The sequence below is a fragment of the Protopterus annectens genome, chromosome 8.part0, assembly GCF_019279795.1.
Source record: "Protopterus annectens isolate FY-2018-M chromosome 8.part0, PAN1.0, whole genome shotgun sequence".
Lineage (NCBI taxonomy): Eukaryota > Metazoa > Chordata > Ceratodontiformes > Protopteridae > Protopterus > Protopterus annectens.
This window is the reverse complement of record NC_056741.1, coordinates 765,397,399-765,424,124: the sequence shown is the minus strand read 5'-3', so window position 1 is coordinate 765,424,124 and position 26,726 is coordinate 765,397,399.

The following is a 26,726-nucleotide window of genomic DNA, read 5'->3' as shown; positions in this document are numbered from 1 at the left end:
CCAAAACACATACACGCAACACAAGCACACCAAACAAACAGAAATCCACACACATACACCTAAAATCTGATACCTAATCCTACACTAAACTATGCACACACCACTAACTACCCACTTACCTTAACCCAAACCTTAACCCTAAGGTACGTCACTATCGCACATTCACCTCACCCGCTCCCTAACCCTAACTCACTTAAATCCGCCCTAACCCTCACGTCCACTCAATCGCACACACACCTAACCTGAGCCCTAATCCTAACTCACCTAAATCACCCTAACACTCACATCCACACAATCGTAGACTTACCTGAATCCGACTGGTAACTTTCCACCATAACACTGAAAATACCAAAGCAACAGAAACGGACAACCAAATTCTTTCCCTAGGAAAAAATTTGAGTTTCTGCTGCTTCAATATTTTGCAATTTCAAGAAAATAAGTTCGATCAATCAGCGTTTTCGCTTTTTTAAGCGTTCGAGGATATAATATAGACCCTGCAAAGCCATGGAACATATCATCATGGAACTTATAAACAAAGACATTGGTAATAAGCAAACTCTGGTCCCCACCCAGTTAGAGTTTGTAAAAGGCAGATCATGTCTCCTAAACCTGATAGACTTCTTTGAAGCAGTCACCAAAGCCTTAGAAAAAGGTAAGGTGGTTCACACAGCCTATCTAGATCTTGCCAAGGCTTTCAACACCATCCCTCACTCTGGATTTATACAACATACAAAGCTATGTCAAACCCAAAGCTGTTAGACATGCTCCACTTAAAGAAATCCCAATCCCTCCAAGCTACCTGCTCTAGGGACCTAAACCTTGTCACCACAATAAACAGAACATGCTGGAGGGACTGATTCCTGCCCCAGAGATTTCCCATACTGTGGAACAACGTACCTATCTATAGCAAACAAACCTCCTCATTAGCACTCTTCAAGAAAAATCTTGATGACTGGATGGGGAATAGGAAATTCACACTGGGGATCACTTCTGTGGCAGATCATGTCTCCTAAACCTGATAGACTTCTTTGAAGCAGTCACCAAAGCCTTAGAAAAAGGTAAGGTGGTTCACACAGCCTATCTAGATCTTGCCAAGGCTTTCAACACCATCCCTCACTCTGGATTTATAGATAAACTCACTAAACTAAGTATAAAGCCCTATGTCACAAGATGGGTTGCCAAATGGCTCACTGACAGAACCAACACTGTGAAAGTAGCAGACTCCAAGTCCGACTTCAGACCAGTGACAAGTGAAGCACCACAGGGTTTAGTCCTGGGTCCTTTCCTGTTTGGTATCTACTTCTCTGAAGTACAGGCTAACACAGAAGGTCTTTAGCTAATGAAGTTGACAGATGACTGCAAACTAGGTGCCATAATCAAAACTCCTAACGATGTGGACATCCTACAAAAGGGCTTCACTGAGACAGATGCCTGGTGTCAAAGCCATGGCCTCAAGCTCAGTGCCAAAAAGTGCATCGTCATCTCCTTTAGTAAAAACTCTGTACCCATAAACTACCACATAGGCCGTAGTCTACTTAACACCGAAAGTATGATAAGAAACCTTGGGACACAGGTGGACTGTAGTATCTCCTTTGATAATCACATCGCCACAGTGGTCAGGAAATCCTTCTACGTGGCGCACCTCATCACAAAAGGTTTTTCATCCAGTAAAAAAAAAGTCATTGTTCCCCTCTACTCATCACTCATTAGACCCATTATAGAGTACAACACCCCTTTTGTTATGTACCTCACAAGACATCTACAACAACTGGAAAGACTGCAGAAATACCTCACAAAGAGGATTACCAGCCTCAAACAGATGCCCTACGCAAACCATCTCAAAAAATTCCAGCTTTACTCCATTGCATATTGCCTACTCAGAGGCGATCTCTGCCTAACATACAAAGCTATGTCAAACCCAAAGCTGTTAGACATGCTCCACTTAAAGAAATCCCAATCCCTCCAAGCTACCTGCTCTAGGGACCTAAACCTTGTCACCACAATAAACAGAACATGCTGGAGGGACTGATTCCTGCCCCAGAGATTTCCCATACTGTGGAACAAAGTACCTATCTATAGCAAACAAACCTCCTCATTAGCACTCTTCAAGAAAAATCTTGATGACTGGATGGGGAAAAGGAAATTCACACTGGGGATCACTTCTGTGGCTCGGCTCAACAGGGGCACAGGAAAATAATTTTCTTGGGTGGCGAAAGCCGGGATACCTTTTTGGCTAGACTTATATAGGCCCTAGGGCCAATAGCCTAGTACCTACCTATGAGGCTGCCTGTCAGGAACACTGTGACGTTCTACTGATTTTATTATTCACATTTTTATAACATGAAATATGCAGCCCATGCAAAATAAATGTTGCTCCAGGAAATGGATAGAGCCCTTGAAGTGAGCAAAGTACTCAACTAGTTTATAGAGGAAACACCAACACAATGTATTTTAGTACTTTTGATCTATTTTAACCAAGAACTTCTTCAGAAATACACTTGATAAAATTTCTGCCACTTTTATAAAACCACAAACAAGTCACATGACAATTAGACTGAAAAAAGCAGCCTATTTTAAAGCACAGTGTTTCAAAATACAATTTAAGCTATCATGTCATTTAATCCTAGACTAAACATCACCCCTAAAATGTATTAACAATATAAATTGTAACATAACAAAAAGTTGTTAAAATCAACTCCACTTTTTGTTATTCTGAGGCTGCTCAATCACCAGAAACATAAACTTTTTAACATTCATACAAGTAGTAGTAGCATATTTTACCAAAGCAGTTTTCATATTTACACATTTAATCACATAACTGTGTTCATATATTCTTTCACCTAGGCTTCTTATGGTCTTACCAAAATAATAAACTGTGCAAGTTGTAAAAAGGGCAAGATACACTAATCCCTTTGAATGACAAGAAAAAACACCTTTAATTCTAAAAATCTTGTTATTATTAACTACATGAAAAAAAGACTCTATATTAATGTTTCAACATTGCTTGCAAACTCCACAAGGATAAGTGTTTTTTATGAAAGTGAGAGATATGACAAGACAGGCAAGACCAAAACACTGTCAGAGATGCAGCTTATGTTATTCTGCCATCTTCCTCATTCAATGAGCCTCTTTATCCAGTTAAGTATCCAGTCTGAATGATCTAGCCTCCATAGCTGACACAGACAAAATTGCTTCCTTCTGCCTCCTTCAAAATATCTATTAGACTTAACACCAATGTCCTTCAGAGGTAAGAAAATGAGGGTATGAATGTTCAGCTGTCATCAATGTACAGTAATCATCCAGTGATCCCAATGATCTCATACAAGAGTATAGCTCCTTGAGGTCCTTATTGGAGAAATAACATACTTTACTGACTATACTGAACTATGACATTTCCCACACCAGTGATGTACTCATTTCTACTCACAAAATACTGCTGTATTTAGCTGAACAATATAACAACACAGAACAGTAGATCATGAGGATAGCCTATCAAAAGCTATAAAACTTGGTTGCTCACTACCATATTTAAAAAATTACCAGTTATGGTTAAAAAGTAAACTTTCTTGCTGATAGCAAGGTTGTGACTGGCCTTCCAAGCTTTTCTGTTGAAGAAGACATCATATCCTAAAAACTGCTCCAAAGCCTGGGTTGCTTTCCACCCTCACTCATATACTACCGCTAATGATAAACAATAAAACAAACATAGACAGGAATGCTGTGGCTTACTCTAACTGGACATTGGTACAAGAACTATTCAGGTATTCTAATTATTCAGAATGCACATTTCTATAAATATGACAGAATCATTCCAAAACCTGAAATTTAATTTTAAATGCTTTGAATGTCACAGCTTGTAAACACTATTTAGGTAGAAAGTTACTGATGCTACCTAAACTAACGTAAACGTAAACTCACCTGAGCCTTCATCTAACTTCACCTAGTGGAAGAATACACTGAACCAAGACAGTGATTGGTATCTCACTCCACTAGCTGCAGTAGTGATCAGCAGTAAGCAGCAAACTGTCATTAAGAAAAAAGGTAGAACATAATGAAGCCTTGTGTTCAGTGACACACAGTCTTCCTTTCTATTCCACAGCTGCTGCTGACTCGAGTAAAATGACTACGCATCCGATATCATAGCTATGGTCATCCATCATACTTCCGATGATGGCTAACTGTAGAAAGGAATGGAGACTATATTTTCTGACCCAGTATAACAACTTTGGTTTTGTATACAGGGTAATCATTTCAGATGAGGTGTTAAACCAAGGTTCCATCTTCTTAAATTAATCGCATCTCAGGTGAATGCAAAAGTTAAACACTTATTGAAAAGGACAATTTCCCAGAGCATGGCCACATTTTCCATAGTCACTATGAATACCACCTCTGGTCTCCCCTGGAAATAGGCAATAAGCATAGTGAGACTAACCTAAAAAACAAAACATACATACATACATAAAAATAACACTAATTTGTCTATGTGGTTAATAATTTACGTACCTCAGTTCACTCACTTTAAACAAAATGGTGCCATATAAGGCTGAGACATGTATCAGTCAAGCATCAGTTTAATCAAATTGTGCCACAGAATGCATGTGCAGAGCCCAGAATATTAGGTTTAATCAACTATTAGGATATGTAGGTCAGTAAGAGCATAAAGTTGTTTTCAAGAAACAGGGAGCATAAGAAGAGGTGACTGGATAGATCTTAAATATGTACTTTTGTTGTAACTCTTTTCATTAATGATTGCCAATGAAACAACAGTCACACACATAAGTACCAGCCAAAAATGTGCAATTATGAAACTAAGTTAAAAAAATGTAAGATAAAGCTGATAAAATTACACAATTTTGTGGAAATGCAAACTGCAAGAATAATTTGTGGATGTTGAGAAGACTACAGTATTTAAACCTCCATAATAGTTTTAAGCAAAACCATTTAGGTTGACACTAGAATGTTAAAAGATATGGATAAGAGAACCTTAAAGAACTTGGACAAAGAAAAAAATACATGAAGACACACACACACACACACACGCACACAGACACACACACGCGTGCGCGCGCATGTGCGTGTGTGTGTGTGTGTGTGCGTATCTATATGTATATAGAACCACTCACTTCAATTGAGTAGTCCATACATCAACTCAGTAACATCGACCGCAAAAGATGAACAAACCAAATGTAGACACGTTAACAGGCATGCACTAAGAAAGAACCTCAGTGCACGCAAAAAATAACAAACCCCCTTGCACCCCCAAACTGCCTGCTAGTTATATAAACTAACTCTGAGCATAATCTTGGGGAAAGAATATTTCCCTACCCGGGGATTCTCAGTCTCACACACCTGTCAACGAGCTGCATATATCGACCAAATGCAATCAACTAAACAGATGGATAATAGCAGTTAGACAAAAGCAGACCAAATATATATGCATATACATATATATATATATATATACATACATATATATATATATATATATATATATATTCAAAATAAGTAATATTAGCACTGTAACACAGGAAGATGTCATCAGTCCCCAGTGCATAGGTTAGATAGTAACAGCTGCTAAAGATCTGAAAATATATACATTTTATAAAAACAGTTCACGGTCAATTTGCGTTTGTTATATGTGTATGCTCACCAGTTGCTGAGTATTGTACAAGGTACATAAGTAATAAAGAGTATGTTAGTTTTAACTGCTCAACTGAGAATGCAATTAAATAAACAAGGTATCCTACACATTAAGTATTTCAAATGCATATTCCAATAATCAAAGATAAGTTAATAGGAAGCTAGAAAAAATATATGTGCCCATACATATATATCTTTGTGTGTATATTTAGGGCATTTTGCAAAGGTGCACCATTCTTGCTTGGGCAATGGTAAAGAGATTAATATTCACCTGATATTTGTACACATATAAAGCATGAAATGGATTGAAGAGGTTAACAAATAATTCATTAAGTTAATTATTTGAAAAGACTTATTGGCACATAAAAGCCTACAGTGTGTTCGAGTAGTAATACTGTCTCTCAGCAATACAAAACAAACATACTGATGAAACAAGAAATGCACACATAAACATTTATCAACCTTTGCTTGGAATATGGTCTTAAACAGCAACTTGAATAATAATAATAATAATAATAATAATAATACCAAATGGCAGCACTACAAATATTACGCATGTATTTGGTAACTACTTCTATTGGTCTTATTGCACATCTTCATAAATTTGTACTGCCTGAGAAACTGAAAGATATAAGCTGATCATTATATCAGAAACTTAAATTGCTAATGAATACAGAAATATGGGAAAGAATAAAGAACCATGCTATTTGTAGTCTGACAACATAATGAATGGCACAATGAAAATAATTGTTAATTACTTGTGCTATTCAAAATCACTGCACAAGTTAAACACTGATACTATTTAGAAACTGTTAAAGTGAAAATTAGCCAGTGCTATGCCAAAATGCAAAAAGAGCTGAAAAGGTAGAAATCGGCATTGGCACACCTTCAAGCTAACCTTTATAATGAGAAGTACTAAAAAGAACAGCAAAGAATAAAACTGAACTCATAGTAAATGAAAGGAATTACATTTGATATGGCTTTGTTAGAACTGTGCTATTTATAAATATCTATAAATAATCTGCTGTGTATAAAGTCGTACAAACTGCACACTGCAAGACATCATTTATACCCATTTCAAAAAGATTGCATATAATTTGCTTTCAAGAAAATTGCTCAGTGAAACACTGTGTAACTGAATAGTGAAATGTATTTAAAGCTTGTGGATCAGAGGAAAGAAGAGAACTGGAGATGAATCCAGTGGGTTATGGTGTGCTGTTTAACTTCATTTCTTTGTCCGTGTCTGATCCACATAACAAATGCAAACATGAGAATGAACAGAAGATGTTGTTGTTGTTGTTGTATCTTTCGGCTTTTCCCAGTTAGGGGTCACCAAAGCGGAACTCCAGTCCGCTAATGATTGGCAGTAGATTTTTATGTACCAAGTTGCCAGCCCTGACGTACAACCTTCAACGAAGGTACGCCCATTCACGCATGTCTCCACACAGAAGATGCTTTAGCTGAGAATCGAACAGGACAACGTCTTACTGTAAGGCGACAACGCTACCGCAGCACCACCACCGCAGTAACAAAGAATGAACAGAAGATGCATTCTCTAAAAATGGCTACATAGCATTATTTCCTGTTTGAATAGTAGTTATTTGATTATATATTTACAGGTAGGTTAACCGGATCACCAGGCCCTTTTACTGTAACACCCTCATACTAGTAAAAGAACAAAATACAATGCTCTGATATGCAGAAATACAAAAAAAAAAAAGACAAGCAACATATGAAGAAACAAGTGTTAGGCACAACCTCTAAATGATTTAAACTGGCACAAGAAAAATAAAAACAAAAGTTAATTATTTCAGTAGAAAGGCATTATTTCAGGCTGTTGGCTGACCTCCTAGGAAACAATATTTAAATCAGCACAGTTTTGGAGAGATACCAGCGTTGTCTCTTACCAGAGTAAGGATTTTACCTTCACCTTAAAACTTGCAAATATAGGTAATTCCATAATGGATAACAGGAAAGGGTTCCATAATTTAAGTGCACAAATATGCAAAATACTTTGTAGAATCTAGTAAGTGTATATTTAGGAATGACCGAGAATGAATCTTAACATTATTACTACGAATTTTGCTCTGAGTGGCTTACATAAGGACATACATGTCTCTGTACAGAATATCATGTAAATTAAAATCCCCACTAAGAAATTAGTGTACATATGGATAGACAGTCAAGTGGAATTAAAAAAAAAAAAGAAGTAAAAATTGCTCTCTCCTTGGATTATTGATCATAAACCAGCATGTTAATGTAATTTGCTTTTTGCCATGTTCTTGGCAGGGCATTCAATTGTTGGGATAAGCAAATCCATGAGTTAGGTGTGTTGTCTTTCTCTTCTTAATAAAAATGAGAAACATTTCTGTTTACATACAATGGAAAAGTTTTAAAATGGGGTCTAAAAATACCAAGATATTTATAACTGTAAACAGAGTTACCTCCAGAACAAATTGCTTAGATCATTGCAGAACTGACCCAGGTTTTCAATAAAGTTTGAAACTACTGTTAATTGATAATGCTGTGAGAGATATATGTAAACATATGATCTGTATACAATAATTTTATTTATATGGGTAGTTGTTCTGTACATGCATTGAGAGAAAAGTGCAAGGTGAAGGCTTCCAGGAGCAACTCATTGGGGTGCACCTTTCCTTATTGCATGACTCAAAGATAACTATTGCCTGATAGTGATTCTAAAGAGTTGACCAGTTGTGTTGTGCAGGTAAGTAGTAAATTAGTCTAATGACAGTTCATTCATGTCATGTTACCTCTGTATTTGAGAATGTCATGTTTTTAAACCCTATTTAAATTCTTATAGAACCTATAAACCTATAGGTTCTATGAACCTATGGACTTAAGTTCTGTATTTACTGTTATGTCTGTTTTATAAATGTACTATTTGGAGCTTCTCTCCCCAGACCTCCACTGAAAATGGGCTCATGCTCAGTCAGACCAACCTAGTTAACAAATGTCAAAATGAATAAATAAAGAAACAACTGAGAGGATTACAGACTCCAGCATTTCCAGTCAGTGTACAAACACTCCTCCAGTGAGTGCAATTGTCTCTGCTGAACTGTAGATAGTGAGTGTGCAGAGGCCTACAGGAAAATAGCCACAAAATATGAAATTTTAATCGCTGGGAATCAAAATCATTCCACAGGATTATGGGACATTAGACACCCTTTTCCAAGTCACTGCTTAGTCAGAATGCTAACGAGTCTCAACATGAAATACTTCAGAAATAAAATGTTTAATCTGTCTCATATTTCATTTCTGCTGGCCTTTGTTCAACAAACTCTGTAAAGAAAAATGTAAGTTAGAGAATTACATTTTTTCACAAAAATATGTTGTTGTGTCTTTTGGCTTTTCCCGGTTAGGGGTCGCCACAGCGGAACTCCAGTCTGCTAATGATTGGCAGTAGATGTTTACATGCTGAGTTGCCGGCCCTGATGCACAACCTTCAATGAAGATACGCCCATTCACACATGTCTCCACACAGAAGACGCTCTAGCTGAGAATCGAACAGGACAACATCTTACTGGGAGGCGACAACGCTACTGCAGCACCATCGTAATAAGATGAATTATGTCAGACATCTGCAGGCAAGGAAAATAAACAAGTATAACACAAATTATGTGAGGAAAAACTACATTTTATGTAGATTTATTCTTATTGAACAACAATTACATTAAGCAAACTTAAACATTTCTATTTTATATTGAATAGAATTATTCACAACAAAAAAGCTCTGTAAGCAACATGTTAAACAAATTTGGTGTCATATCTGGCAGTGGATATTGGTGTTTGCTCATCATCTTACGAATCAGTTTCTACCTCAGGAAAACTGCTTACAGCATCTTGTGGATGCTCCCATCAGTAAGCATAAGGCAGTGAGCTTCGACCTAACTTAGATTGCAGCTGAAGACTATCCTTCATTTGATATAATAATATAAAGTCATGTGCCATTATGTTAGAATGGCTAATCCACAACATAAATCAAGTGGTCAACTATGAATGAAAAGCTAGCCTGACTGGATAATTTGGGTGGTTCTTACTCATATACAATCTTGGTCTTTGGCTTAGCAGCAATAGCAACATATGGTGGTTTATCAGATTATGGTAGTACACTTTTGGCAAACAAATAATTAGCCAAGAGATCTGATCCATTCAGAGTCAGATTTTTTTTTTTTTAATGGAAAACTGCTCCCTTAGTATTCATGTGTGAAGCTTCGCCCACATGCTTCAGCTTAATAAATATAATAATTGTAAGGTTATCAACCCTTGTAGTTTCAAGTTTGTAAGCCAGTAATACTCAACTGACTGTGACAAAGCTGATTAAGCTGTCCCAATCTGGCTCACCAGTTATGTAAGTAAATCATGTATTGGGTTACCCATACTATAGCACTGTCAGGTATTATGCAAGATGATGAAATAACATAACGGTTGAAAACCTGAATGTCCAAAACAATTGATTTTAGACCAGATCATACAGAAGCATTCACAGTTATTACTAGAATGTAGACTAGATAGTTGGTCAATTGCATAAAGAATGCAACTGCTAAAACATACACAATCAGTCATATCAGTTTGAAATAAATAAATAATCATAGTGTGAGTGCCATTAAATACAGAGATGGTCAGTTCAGAGCAAAAAACAATCACGCCAGCTTAAGACTAAGTGCTATCGCATATACAGTCACTCAGTTCAGTGCACGCAGGATAAATAATCACACAGACTGAAATGTGAGTACAAATGAATACCCAATCATTGCAATGTAAAAATAAATATTCAAATCAAAGAGGAAATGTTAACATATACACAACTGGTAATTCTAGTACCATAACCTGAATAATCACCTAAACAGAAGTCAGAGTGGCAACACATTCACAGTCTACTAAACTAGACACATGGCAGGGGCACACTGCCCGCCACAGCCACAGATGGTATTTATACAGTTCAGTGCAAAGATGAAATAAATGAGCACACATACTGACCTGTAACTGCAAATATGCACATGCACCACTCAGCTCTGTGGAGAAAAAAAATCATCCAAACTGAACTGAGTGTTAATACATACACAATTAAGCTGCACTGGCAAAATGAACAAAACAACAGAGACTATGAGACAGCAGCAATTAATATATATAAGTATTGCTACTGTCCACTCAAAAGCACGGTATAACTGCAGCTGGAGTGAATAAAAATGGTGCTGGCACAGACTATCTTCACACCACCTGAGAGATCAGCAACTTCAGGACCATCTTCATGTGTACTGAAACTTTATACTGGCACTGGTTGACCTGTATGCCCCACAAACTGTATCTGAAAGAATGACTCACCTTCCCATATCACTGGATAGCAAGATATGTGTAGTTGTTATCAGTCTAGCTACAGAAACCTTCTATACAATAACGTGGACACACTGGGCATACTGAAGGCATCAGCCAGCAGAATACTCAAGAAGTTCCTTGACAAATTGCTGATACATATGGATGAGCACTTACATTTCTAAAGTATGGCAGGAGAGACAACTGCAACCATGTGCGGTTTCTGTGATCTCGCTCAATTCCAAAAAGTATTGCAAGCCATGGATTGCACATGTGTGCCTAAAAAAAGGCAACCTGGTGTACTACATCAACTGGAAAAGCTACACCTCCAATAATTGATATGAAATGTGGGGATGCACAGAGGATCATATCTAACATGACATCACAGTTCCCCTGCAGTCCCCATGATTCTCACATGTCTTCATAGCTCTCTGGCAGTACCCATGATTATAACACATGTCACAGCTCCCAGGCAGTGCCCATGATTCTAACACGTCACAGCTCCCAGGCAGTGCCCATGATTATCACACATGTCAAAGCTCCCTGGCAGTGCCCATGATTCTCACAAATGTCCTCACAGGTCCTCAGCAGTGCCAATGATTCTTACACATGTCTTCACAGCTTCCTGGCAGTACCCATGATTTTCTCACGTCTTCACAGCACCCTGGCCATGATTCTCACACATGTTGTTACATCTCCAGGGCAGTGTTCATGATTCTCATGCATCTTTACACAGCTCCCTGGCAATTCACATGATTCTCACACATGCCTTCACAGCATCCTGGCAGTGCCATGATTCTCACACATGTCTTCACAGCACCCTGGCAGTGCCCATGATTCTCACACATCTTCACTGCCGGTTTATGTCTAAATTTCAGACTTTCAAAATGTCAACTTTCTTATAGTCGAGACCATAAGATCGAAGTTTTAAAACTTTTTGGTGTATTCACAGGTGTGGCTGACAGTATCACAGAGGACCTCCCTCCACCTGATGTTAGAGGATCAGTAGTTCCTGATGAGAATGGCAGTGATGAACAGCAACAGTCTGGGGTTGCAGACGGTATGTCTGGCATAGAGGGTGGTAATCCCACATCACCTCAGTATAGTCTGAACACAGTCATAATGCCTGTGCATTCCCATGACACAAAGCCATCTGAGACTGGACAACTTGATAGGGACACAGTTGATCAGGGTAGTTTGGTTACTCCAGTTGCATTGCTGGCAAAACCTCCACCTAGCCTTCATGAGGTTGAGGTACCACACTGGAGCATTGGTAGAGGGGCTCAGAGAAAGTATGCTTACTGCCCTCTCGTATTGGTGTGTCTGTAGGTGCCATCCATTGTATGTGCAGGGCCATCATAGAGGCATAGACAACTTCCACCTGGGCCTTGGAGAAGATAGTCAGAGTACTACATGTCATGCTTTCTGACTTATGAGACTGCATGAACCATGTGTGTGATTCACTGGACCAGATGAATAATGCACTGGATGATGCAGTATCTGTTATGGAGCATTCACTGTGGGAGAAGCCACATCCATGAGGCCAAACAGCTGGTACATCATCAAATGTGAGCCAATGTGTCTTTGACTATATCAGATCCAGATCCCACAGTGGTAATACTTTGACTGCTATGTCAGTGGTGGATGTATCCACACCCAGGCATTGTTAGCCACATGGACATGGTTGTGGAAACTGCCATCTTTCATTCTCGAGTAGCACCCTGACTTAGCCAGGGTCATGGAACTTGCAGTGCAATTCATGGCAGATGTAGTTCATGTAGTCGGGGATATCAACGATGGGCTCGATCATGTACAATGTACAATTCATACCTGTCCAGGATGCCATGGCATAGTGCTAACACATATGCTGTGGTCATGTTTCTGTAGACTCACATACACTACACTGCATGCTAACCACGGCACCTCAGACACACACACACACACACACACACACACACACACACACACACACACACACACACACACACACACACACACACACACACACACACACAAAATGTTCTTCAAAACTGACATTACATCTGGAGATATTGGCCCTGACAGTGCATACTTCCTCTGACCTCATGTCTCACATGCACAATTTTTGTGTCAGAATTGCCCTCCTCTAACCCTCCCACACATACACACAAATGCACACTCACTGAGCAAATGATGATGATTGTGCTCTGCATTTTACGCACTTCTGTGATTTAGGCTTGCCTGTGTCTAATGCACAGAGTGGCCAGCTAATGCTTGTCAAGTCCAATGTCATATTTCATTAGGATACATAATCATGAGATATGTCCACCCAAGATATGGCCATGGACATGGACACTGCCAACACTCATCGATAAAGCATTGATGGTGGCATGATCTTCTACATAAAAGTGAGCATTGTGGCAACAGGCATCACCACAGTACTCTTGAAAATGATCATGGCATTTTCACTCAACTCCATTGCCTCTCAGAGGCAATCTATTCCCAAGTCATGTCCTCATGGAGGCCTACAGTATACCAACATGTGTAGCTGTAGACTGTGCCTGGATTATAAACCTCCATATCTGTTGGTTGATGCCCATTTGCATATCTGGGGTATATGTGACAATGGATGGCAACAGAATCTCCTACCAGGCTAACAAATGGTGGGTATATACACATCTGATGAAGTGCTTGATTGCTGCTGTAGACCAGGTAGAGTGGTGACAGTGTTCTCAGTCTCAGCAGAGTCTCCTTTGACAGGGATGTCAAATCCCCACGTTTTACAGCAGGTGTGTGTGTGTGTGTGTGTGTGTGTGTGTGTGTGTGTGTGTGTGTGTGTGTGTGTGTGTGTGTGTGTGTGTGTGTGTGTGTGTGTGTGTGTGTGTGTGTGTGTGTGTGTGTGTGTGTGTGTGTGTGTGTGTGTTTGAGATGCCATGTACTGTGGGTATGGGTCTACAGGAACATGATCACATGCTAGCAGTATGTCTTGAATCCTGGCATCCTGGACAGGTGTGAGTTGTGCATGGTACAGGATCCAGCTCATCACTGACATCCCCGACTACATGAATTACCTCTGCCAGGAGTTGCACTGCAAGTTTCATGACCCTGGCTAGGTCAGGGTGCTACAAAAGCATGAACAATGTCTGCTTGCATGACCATGACCACTTGATAACACTGCCTGGGTGTGGACACATCTACCACTGATATAGCAGTCAAAGTGTTACCATTGTGGGACCTGGATCAGACAGTCAAAGCCATGTTGGCTCACATTTGATGATGTACCAGCTGTTTGGCCTCATGGATGCCGCTTCTCCCACAGTGGATGCTCCATAACACACACTGTATCATCCAGTGTGTCATTCATCTGGTCCAGTGAGTCACACACATGGTTCATGCAGTCTCATAAGTCAGAATGCATGACACGCAGTACTCTGATTATCTCTTCCAAGGCCCGGGTAGAAGTTGTCTGTGCCTCCATAATGCATAGACATTATTACTGTGTTAAGACTATAGTGAGGTGATGTGGGATCACCACCCTCTATGTCAGACATACACTCTGCCTCCCCACACTGTTCCTGTTCATCACTGCCGTTCTCATCAAAAGCTACTGATCCTTTAAAATCTGGGGGAGGGAGGTCCACTGTGCTGCTGCCAGCCTCACCAGTGAATACGCCAAAAAAAAAGAAAAATATAAGAAATACAAAGATGATTACAATGTATTACACACATGAATAAATCAGCACTACATGTAAATGCAAATAGCTTTGGAGAATAGGATATATAACAAATGACAAAAAATGTATTTCCATACTATGTGCAGGGGGTCATTGCACCTCAGTGTCGGATATCCCTAGACACAAATTTTAGTTGATAGAGGTATTATAGGCATAGAATTTAAGACATCTTAATAGAAATCTTAAACTTTAAACAATTTATATATTCAAATGACATACCTGGAACATCACTAGTGGAAATCCTCTTGTTGTTCCCAACCTCTAACCCAACATCCATCACAGCACTGTGGCACTCTTCTGAGCTGCCTGGATCCCTTACAGTTGACAGACATTCCTCTGTCTCAGTAATTGAAGGTTTGTTAGAAGGCCCACACTCAGTAGCTCTTCACTACCAAGCTACAGCCTTTGCTCCATCAGTAGCTTTTTTAATCATATCACTGGCCCTATGTCTGACACTATTGTTGTCATGGCCCTCATCAGCATTCACATCTTTGACCACCTACCACCAGACACAGTCATAAAAGGACTTGTCAGCTAAATGAGGACCTAGAATCCATGTCCAATTTAGGGCCTAAACAATGACCTCATTCTCATACAGATACTAAACTATTCTTGTGAATAACATTTGCTATGCATGATGTCAAAAATGATAGTTTCTAAAGTATGAGTACATAAATTTACTAACGTGATGAATGTTGACATATGTAGAATATATTATACATTGCTTATCCATATAGCCTAATTATTAATCATGATAGCAATACATTTCCCTTTCAAAGTATGTCATTATGACTTCTATGTGGTGTATCACAAATGAGATGAAATAATTTTCTGAGTCCCTTTTCTAAATAATTGGCATTACCTGAATCCTTGATGACGTGTAAAACAAAGGTAAGTTCTTATGTAGCATGCTGATTTCAAAGTATTATTGATAGGTAGGTGTATTTTTAATTACACATTTATATCTTTCTTTATTTATTTATTTTTGTCTTTAGCATTTGCACACCAGTTGGCAGTCTGCAATAATGTTTCATGTCAAAAGATAAAATCAAAAATTTAATTTGGGCAGACTTCATTAGTGCAAACAAGCTTGGTGCCATTGTTCTGCTTGCTGTCAGCACTCTAGACAGTACTCAGTGAAGAAATTGCATGTGCCAGCTAACAGTCTTTGTGACACAATGTGTAAGTGCAATGAGAAAGATGACAGGTAATGCAGTGTTCAAATCTAGTTTAGATATATGTTTACTGAGGATTTCAGAAGGACATTTGTCACAAGTTTTTGTTTATTACTGTAACAGTATATTCAGATGAACATCATGATTTGTGCAGCAAAGTTATTATTAATACTTGCTATACAAGTCCAATAGCATGTGTATAAACTATGTTAACCATGATATTAAAAATGCACTTGCATAGGTATGACGTGCACAATACATTTGTTATATTATTATGACTCATTACATTTCATAAGTATGTGTTTAGGACAATATGCCATATGAAGTATGTATGGCATATACCGCAGCATGTGTTACTCAGGTCATGCAACTCCATGTCTCTGAAATGTATTTACAGCCACAAATACTGCCTTTTACATAGAACTCCAGGACCATGAGTAGTTCATGCCACACGCATACAGACATCTCTTATGTACTTCTCCATTCATTCTCACAGTAGTATATCTCAAATGACCATGTAAAAAAGGAAAATTCTGCTGTGGTATTGACACTTTATAGGCAAAGATTAACATTGTACTTTTTTTTTTTATTGTTAGTTCAATTCTAAAGTGGAACTAGTACATATGGATAGTGTGCAACTCCCAGCAGCCCATTATGTCACAAATCATACCATTTTACCTCCAACCAACAATGGTTAAAAGAAAGCCCATACAATATGTCAGTGTTTAGCATTGTAACATGTGTAAATAGGCTGAGCATCACGCATGGCCAAATCTCACTGCCATATCTGACACCTTCATTGCTTTCTGGATATAATCATTGTCAATGTGTCTGCCAAGCCATGTTTGTGCTGTCAGTTGCACAAATGCAGCTGGCAAGGCTGTGTATCTTTGTGCACAGGCTGTTACACCATGAGATCTGAATTTGGTACCAATTCAGACCTATGGTTCTAGCTTTTGTAGACACGGCTGGTGAAGGTAAAGATGGCGTTCTGTGTAGAGCACAAAGGTGGGGTGTTGATGAGTCCAGGATTTTTGTGACACACCTCATCAAGTGCTACTGCTGTGGGTTGCTGCAGGAAGATTATACTACAGCTCAGTATAAGGCCGAGGCTTGGAATAGCTTGGTCAAGGTTGTCTACAGTGCAACTGGCATTCCATGCACTGTGAATCAATGTCATCACTATTGCATTTAATGAAGAGGTACAAGCAAGACCTCCTGAGCCAAAGACAGAAAATACCACTCAGTTACATAAGTATAGTGATCCACTACCAGTCAATAATATAGCAAGGACTATCCATCCAATACAGTTATTCATTATGCTTTTGTATTTTTCCCCCACAGTACACCTGCAGAGCAGATAGCACAGAACTATGAGGTGGATATGGAGAGAATCACTTGCCTCAGGGAGGCATGGAGTAAAGTATGCATCAGGTATGAATGCAAGCCAGATAGTACTTTAAAGGCCATCAGCCTTCATCAGCTGAGTAGGCATACCTTAACTTTTATATCAAACATACATGCCGTCACTAATTGCTCTCAGTGATTGCATTAGGCAGTGAGTACACCATCTTAACTGTATGTGGGTTCAATTATCAGAAATTAGCTCTTAGTACAGGATAGTATTAATAAAATATTAACTGAAATAATGAATGACATTAACAATTCAATGTTGGTAAGTGAAATTATTAACTTGGAAAATATAGATCCAATATAGCATTGTCAAATAAATGTTCCCATTTCTTATATAACAGCACTGGGATTTATTTATTTTATGAAACATTAATGCCTTCAAATTATATCTGGATGTCAAAGGTGAACATATGTATGTGTCATACTTGTTTATTTATTGAAATAAAATATTGTGATATGCCATTGATCTTACCCTCTCTTTTTTGTCTCCCCCAGTCCCCTCTCTCTCTCTCTCTCTCTCTCTCTCTCTCACTCACTCTTTTTGGGATTCATTAGTACAGGAAGCTAAATGGACCACTGCAGTTTGGCCACCATACCTCCATATGTCACAACCTGTCAGTGCTGTCTCCACAGTTCCTGCCCTACCTGCTCCACCTGTGTCAGGTAGCTCTGCCCAGCTGCTGGTGCACTACTACCTTCCAGGAGCAGTACTAGAGGAGGTGGAGATTTTGTCACCTTTCAGGAGCTGACAGGGCTGTTGGAGGACATAATGGGGAAGGGCCTTGGTGCCCAAATCAGCAGAGCTGAAAAGGTCCTGCATCAGATTGCTGAATCAATGTCACATTCAGCACTGACACAGAAAACTGACACAATAAGACAGTGATGACAGTTCTGAGAGTGAGGATTAGAGTATTACTGGGTTCAAGCTGGATGCAGATGTGCCCCCAATGTCCCCTACCTATCACCAATCATGGTGTCCCCAACCATCATCATCTATATCTGTCTTCTATCACCTGCACTACTCTAGTTATCTTCACACAGATGTGCTTAAATTCATTCCTCTACAGAAATTCACAATAAAGGCACTACTTTGAAAATTACTGTAACAGTTATTAGGCTGCTGGATGTAATGAATTAAGACTTCCTATGAGGTGTATTGAGATAATTCACATATATATAGACAGGTGCTTTTGCAAAGTGTCAAGGGTTTGATTTCAGACTTGCCACCATCCCTTCAGTTTTGTGATTTTAACTTTATGAAGGAAGAGTTTTTTGGTGGTGTGATGAGATAATGCTCAAACCTATAGACTGAATTTGTATCATTTCAAGGGTTCTAATCCAGAACTATGTCAACCTGCTGTTGACAGTTTTTATAAGACTATTTTATGTGTATCTGTTGCCTGCATATGTATAGTATTAATTGCATTAAGCTACCATTATCCTATTTCTGTCATAATCTACTTATTCCCTACCTCCCTCTCCAACTCTCTAGCTCACAGCCCCTTTCTGTCTTATCATTCTGAATCCTCAGCATTTGTGGGAAACTAAAACAGCAATACTAACTGATGCAAAATGGCAGCTCATGTCTTATGGCAAAATCTTGTGAATTTTTGCTTTAAACCACATTAGCACAGTTAGCTTCACTGAAATATGCTTAAGTCTGCTGTGCTATAGAAAAATGGAGTAAAAGTAATCAAGTGTGATACAGTTAATTTTCCATATATATTGGCTGCTGGATGTCACATACAGTCTAAGGGGTATTACAATCGATATAAATGGGATGAAGGATGCTTCCTACATACTCAGTTTCTTCTATCTCTTATCAATGTCCCTTGCAATGTGCAATTTAAACTTACTGAAGTATGAGTATGGTGAGCCAAGACAATCCTTAAATCTGCACACTAGTATTTTATACTGTTAAAGGTTCAAATCCAGTACTATATCATACAATTATGTAATGTTTGTTCATGTTAATAGTATGTGTGTATCTGTGTGTTACATACATTATTAACCTAATACTATCCTCCTTATGTCCTCATCATGGTTCCACTCTCCTACCCCTTCATGATCTAGATTGGAACACTTTATTGTACGCAGCAATACCTCTAAGTTATACAGATTTTCAAAGTATGTCCACATTTCTGCATCTTATCCTTTGCCTTTGTATATCCAGAGCCCAAAATAGTCATGACAACGCTAAAAGTAACACCACACAAAGATGTACAGAATTATCTCATAAATAAATTGCTTTGTCTCTATCCTTGTCTCCAAACCCATTTCTATTCCCACCCCATCTGTGTCATCAGTCTGTGTCCCTCAGCATTTGTGATTCCTGGCACCGAGCAGCATTTGTAGCTTATGGGAAATGGCAGTACACAGCAAAAGCTTGTGGGTTTTGCCTTCAGTTACTTTAGTCCGATGCCCTTCACACTACTATGCTTAACATTTCTGTGTTATGGGAAATCAAGGTAATAGCAGTATGAGGAAACAGTTATCATCTCTTGAACTGACTGCAGAGTTGAATGTACGCCATATAGGATGTTCCATCTGCAAATATTATTATGAAGAATGCTGTCCAAAAAATTCCTGGCTTTATAGTGTTGCATTGTTCATTCTTTCACAATAATTCACATACTTGGTCCCTCAAGTGTTTCAGAATCAGTCACGCCATGCTCATATCTGCCAAGAAATTACAGTAGGACATTAGGTATAATCAAACCTTTAATTCTCAACAAGCATAGCACAATAGGCACCTTTGGAAAATATCCCTGTAATACACACATAAGGTGGTGGGATCAATGTTGTTTCATTTCCATCCATGTTCTGAAGTACATTAATTATGACCAAAACATATCTATTATAGATGTAGTAACTTTATTACTCAGTCATGTCATGCAAACAACTATTGCAGCATGCCTTCAATAGATGGACAGTCACCAGATACGAGGTCCATATTGCTATAAACCTATATAATTCATATAATGATTAACTTAATACAAGTGTCTTGAGAAATGTGTTAATCATGAAACATAAATTCTTATGATAACACATCTCTGTTCTGCTCTGGATCATTTATTATACTACTGGATGTAATAAATACCCTATGTGATGTTCAAATTGTCATTACTGTGATGAAGCTTGATAGGTTCATAGGTAGGTACTAGGCTATCTGCCTGAAGGCATTTATAAGCTTAGCCAGAATGTGTTGGCTTTCACCACCCCCTTAGATTAGTTCCCTGTGCCTCTGTCCAGCAGAGCCATTGAAGTGATCCCTGGGGTAAACTTTCTGTTTCCCATCCACCCGTCAAGGTTTCTCTTGAAAAGGGTTAGCGAGGAGCTCTGCCTAATGTAGATTGGAATCTTGTTCCAGACCATGGGAAGTCTCTGGGACAGGAATCTATCCCTCCAACACATCCTATTTATTGTTGTGGTGAGGTTTAGATCCCTGGAGCGTGTGGCTCGAGGGGATATGGTTTTCTTTAGGTGGAGCATGTCCATCAGTTCTGGGTTGAACATGGCCTTGTATGTCATGCAGAGATCACCTCTAAGTAGGCGGTATGCAACTGAGTACAGCTGGAGTTTCTTCAGTCGAGCTGCATCGGGCATCTGTTTGAGGCCAGTGATCCTCTTGGTGAGGTACATCTGTGGTCTTTCCAGTTGTTGAAGGTATCTTGTAAGGTACATCCCAAATGGGGCATTGTACTTTATGATGGCTCTGATGAGTGATGGGTAGAGGGGCCCAATGATGTCATTTGATCTGGATGCAAACCCTTTTGTGATTAGGTGGGCCACATAGAAGGATTTCCTAACAAATTTGGCAATGTGATTATCAAAGGAGAGGCTACTATCTACTTGGGTCCCCAGATCCCTTATTACGTCTTCCGTATTTAGGGGGTTACCACCTATGTGGTAGCTTGTGGGTACTTTGTTTTTTCCAAAGGGGATGACTATGCACTTTTTGGCATTTAGCTTGAGGCCATGGTTTTGACACCAGGTATCTGTCTCAGTGAGAGCCTTTTGCAGGATGTCTGTGTCAGCCGGAGAGTCAATTATAGCTCCTAGCTTGCAGTTGTCTGCGAACTTGGTCAGCCATAGTCCTCCTTTGCTTGCCTGTACCTCTGAGAAGTATATGCTAAACAGGAGGGGTCCTAGGACTGAGCCCTGAGGAATGCCACTTGTAACTGGTTTAGAGTCAGACCTAGTTCCCACAACTCTTACCATGTGGGTTCTGTCCGTGAGCCAGTTGGCAACCCATCTTGTGACGTAGGGGTTTATGTTCAGGCTGGTGAACTTGTCTATAATGCCTGAGTGGGGGAATGGGGTCGAAGGCCTTTGCGAGGTCTAGGTAGGCTGTGTGGACAACCTTTCCCTCACCTATAGCCTTGGTAACTGTCTCAAAGAAGTCCACCAGGTTTAGGAGGCATGATCTGCCCTTAACAAAGATGAACTAGGTAGAGTCCAGTGTTTGGAGGTTTCCAATGTCTCTGTTAATGAGATCCATGATGATGTGCTCCATAGCTTTGCAGACCAAGCTAGTCAGGCTTATAGGGTGATAGTTTCCAAGGTCTGTTGTGGCTCCACCTTTGTGAAGCAGAATAACCATTGCTGTGCACTACTCTGTGGGCACATAGCCTGTGGAGAGGCTGAGTTTAAACAGTGTGTTTAGGTGAGGGGTTAGTTCATCTTTGAGCTCATGTAGGATGCAGCCTGGGACACCGTCCGGTCCCATTGATGCTGTGTTTTTGGCTTTGGAGAGGGCTGTTTTAACCTGAGTGTCTGTGATTTCAGGGGCACTACATTCTTCTGGTATAGTTATGGGCCCTTTTGGGGGTGAGAGGGGGGTGAAGTTTGCACTGAACCTATCTGCCAGGATGTTGGCTATATCAGTCGGTTCAATGTATTTTGTGCCATTCTGCACTTACTCTGAGCAGATCTGAGAATTGCCACTCAGATTCTTGACATAGCTAAAGAATGCCTTGTGGTTATCTTTGGAGTCCATGGCAATTTTTCTTTCGAAGTTAGCCTTGGATGATTTTATGAGGGAATGTAGTTTCTTGCTGATACTGATCAGGGTTGTCTTCCCTTCTTGGGATTTTACTCTTTTCTGTACTAGTTTCCTCCTTTTATTGTATAGCTTGTTTATGGCAGGGGTCCACCAGACTGGGTTCCTTTTCTTGGAGGAGTGAGTCTTGGTTCTGTTTGGGATAGCACGATCCATGCATGCTTGTAGGTGCCCATAGAGTGCATTATTAAAGGATTTTGCAGCTTGAACAGCGTTATCCTTTAGCATGGGGGCTTTGAAATTTCCCACCTCAGTCTTAAGTAACGTGAAGTTTGCTTTTGAAAAGTTTTTCATGGTGGTTTCTTTCACCGGGGGTGGTGGCGGAATGTGGGTTGACATCCAGTGTGGAACACCAGTAGCCCATGTTGGTGATGACCAGGTCCACTATGTTGTCAATTCTGGTTGGGGTGTTGACCAGTTGCTCCAGGGCGTTTGAGTTTATAAATTCTAGGAAATGTTGGGCAAGGGAGTTTGTACTTGAGTAGTTCTCCCAGTTAATGTTTGGGTAATTGAAAGCACCCTATATCAGGGTGTTTGATAGGACCTGTATGTTTCCCAGTGTTCCCAGGAATGCGGCGTGGGGGTCCTGGGACATGGTGGGTGTTCTGTAGCAAGCTTTAATTTGAATATCAGTTTTGCCCGTTGTTAGTTGCACATGGATGATCTCTGAAGCATCGTGCTGTGCCACTAACCTGGAGGTGTGGGTATCCTTGATGAATATGGATACTCCCCCGCATTTGTATTTCGGTGCAGGTTTTGTGGCCGAAATGCATGGTATGAGTTGTAGCCTGGTATTGCTGGGATTCTCTCTGGAGCCTTAACCAGGTTTCTGTTACTGCACATATATCGATTTTCTCCATACTGAGGAGTGCCTCGGGTGCGTGCATTTTGAGGTTTAGACTTCTGGCATTGAGTAACATTACCCTCAGTTTATTGTTACTTGTGCTATTTATGGTGGTGGGTTTGTCTTTTGAGTCTTACCTATAAAAGGCACTATGGGGGTGGCAAGAGCCTTGGCCAGTATTCGAAAGCCTAAGGGTGACAGGTGCAAGCCGTCTCCAGAGAAGCAGCGTGGCTTGTCAAGCATGTCATCCCAGGCTGACCGACACAGGACCCCCTTTGAATGACACCAGAAACCTAGCCAATTGTTGAAATTGATCATTTTTTCTCTATACCGTGGTATCATTCTTTGTGAGGGCAGGATGCTACTCAGGGTCAGGGTCATACTGGCCTGGGCTATGTGATCAGAGAGCTCCTACATGTCTCTTTTCATGTAGTCCAGGGAGGTATGGCTCAGGTCATTCACACCAACATGGACAATGACAGAGTCATATTTGTACTTGTTCTGGAGTGACCTGAATGCTTGTGTTATGTGGCGGATCCTGGCACCTAGCAGGCAGCTAACAGTAACCTTCTCCTTGTTCAGCCTAGTGAGTGGGATGTCAGTGTGCCTGACTAAAGAGTCACCTATTACTAGTGTGTTGGGTATGTTATTTTGCCTTAAGGTCTATGATTGTGTTGCACACTGGTTTTGTGAAGTATGTGTTTCATGGTTTGTGTTTGGGGTGGAGGTTGCTTAGATGTCTGCTTTGGAGGTCTCTGTTGCTTTTGCAGATTTTTATTTAGAGCCTCCAAGTATGTTTTCATGTATTTATGTGTGTTGTTTTTGCCAGTGTTGGTTTCATAGGTCTATGTGAGACTGGTAGTTTGATGAATGTAATTCCCTTCTCCTCTTGACTGCCTGGTCCAGTCTTGGGTTAAGAGAGCTTAGCCTCCAGTTTGGCTGTATAAGTGCATCTCTCACATGTATTAGTGTTTGGTAGAAGGAGGAGGAGAGGGTTGTCTGTGTACATGAGACAATTGTAACATTGCCTCAAAATGCCCAGATTCACCAATTGGACGGGAGAGTACACCTGAAACTGTCCTTTGGACATGCCTGGATAGGTACAGTGAACTGTTTTACTGATTGGCTGGTAAGGCCGAATAGAGACTCTTGACCTTCTCTACAGTATAGGGGGGTCTAGTGCTAAGGTTTATTAGTGCTTGCTATGAGTTTTGAGCAAATGTCAGGATGAGAAGTGAATGGTTTAAGTGCTTAAGTTGAACGTTTGTCTAGCTCCAAGGGAAAAATTGAAGAGTAGACTTTGTGGAGCTGGGAATAGTTATACCCTAGCTAACCGGTGCTGCCCAGTGCATAAGACTGCGCAAATGTGGGTTTTATAGCAGAGAAATGAAAGAGATAGAAATTAGCCCAAAACGGCCAATAAACTACTCATTTCTGGACTAAAACCACTCCTCTAGGGACAGATAGGATGCTCAAAGCTCCCTCTCTCACAATGAACAGAGAAACTTCCTTCTATCCAAGTAAGGTATGGGCAAACAAAGAAACTTGTAACACAGCCCTGAATTCAGAACTAACCTGAAAACTGGACTATACTAGCTTAGAAAGGTGAGAAAACAAGTTTTTTTTTTGGCATTTTTGGGGGGTTTTTTTCAGAAAATAAAGCAGATACAATCAAAAAAATACTTTAAATGCACATAAATGGCTATCACATTTGAGTGTGTAGCCTACAACAGTTAAACAGGTAATTTAAACACAAAAACAAATTTGTTAAAGTGCAGGCAGTAAAATAAGTACAATATGTAGCTAAAACAAGCTTTTTAAATCACAGAAACTCTATAGACAATCAGCGTTTTAGGCGGAATTAGCTAAAGGCGGCAAGAAAATACACAAAAATGATACTTTATCACTCCAAAGTCTCTCTTTTGTCTCTCTGCTGTTGTAGAACTCTGCAGGGCACCAGGCAAGAGCTTGCTTAGCTGTATACTAGCAAAAAACCTTGCAAATGCGGGTTTTATAGCAGGGAAATGAAAGCGATAGAAATTATCCCAAAATGGCCAATAAACTACTAATTTCTGTGCTGAAACAACTACTCCAGGGAGAGATAGGCTGCTCAAAGCTCCCTCTCTCACAGTGAACAGAGAAACTTCCTTCTATCCAAGTAAGGTATGGGCAAACACAGAAACTTGTAACATAGCCCTGAATTCAGCCCTAACCTGAAAACTGGACTATACTAGCTTAGAAAGGAGGGAAAACAAGTTTTTGTTTTGTTTTTTTTCAGAAAATAAAGCAGATACAATAAAAAAACACTTTAAATGCACAGAAATGGCTATCACACTTGAGTGTGTAGCCTACAACAGTTAAACAGGTAATTTAAACACAAAAACTAATTTGTTAAAGTGCAGGCAGTAAAATAAGTACAATATGTAGCTGAAGCAAGCTTTTTAAATCACAGAAACTCTAGAAAATTGGCATTTTAGGCAAAATTATCTAAAGACAGCAAGAAAATGCAAAAAAAAATATACTTAATCACTTCATTCTCTCTTTTGTCTCTCTACTGCTCTAGAACTCTGCAGGGCACCAGGCAAGAGCTTGCTGAGTTGTATACTAGCACAAAAACCTTGCAAATGTGGGTTTTATAGCAGGGAAATGAAAGAGATAGAAATTAGCCCAAAATGGCCAATAAACTACTAATTTCTGGGCTGAATCAACTACTCCAGGGAGAGATAGGCTGCTCAAAGCTCCCTCTCTCACAGTGAACAGAGAAATTTCCTTCTATCCAAGTAAGGTATGGGCAAACACAGAAACTTGTAACACAGCCCTGAATTCAGCACTAACTGGAAAACTGGACTATACTAGCTTAGAAAGGTGGGAAAACAAGTATTTTTTTTTTTTTTTTTCAGAAAATAAAGCAGATACAATAAAAAAACACTTTAAATGCACAGAAATGGCTATCAAACTTGAGTGTGTAGCCTACAACAGTTAAACAGGTAATTTAAACACAAAAACAACTTTGTTAAAGTGCAGGCAGTAAAATAAGTACAATATGTAGCTGAAACAAGCTTTTTAAATCACAGAAACTCTAGAAAATCAGCATTTTGGGTGGAATTAGCTAAAGGCAGCAAGAAAATGCAAAAAAATGATAATCACTCCAAAGTCCTCTTTTGTCTCTCTGCTGCTGTAAAACTATGCAGGGCACCAGGCAAGAGCTTGCTGAGCTGTATACTAGCACAAAAACATTGCAAATGTGCGTTTTATAGCAGGGAAATGAAAGAGATAGAAATTAGCCCAAAATGGCCAATAAACTACTAATTTCTGGTCTGAAACCACTCCTCCAGGGACAGATAGGTTGCTCAAAGCTCCCTCTTTCACAGTGAACAGAGAAACTTCCTTCTATCCAAGTAATTTTAATTAGAGTTTCTGGCTACTGAGACTTGTCTGCATATATCAACTGAACACAAGCTAATTTAAGTATACTTTGCACTTATTTAAGATTTGATTCAATAAATATTGAGTGTCTTTGATTCAGTAAATATTGTGTGTCTCTG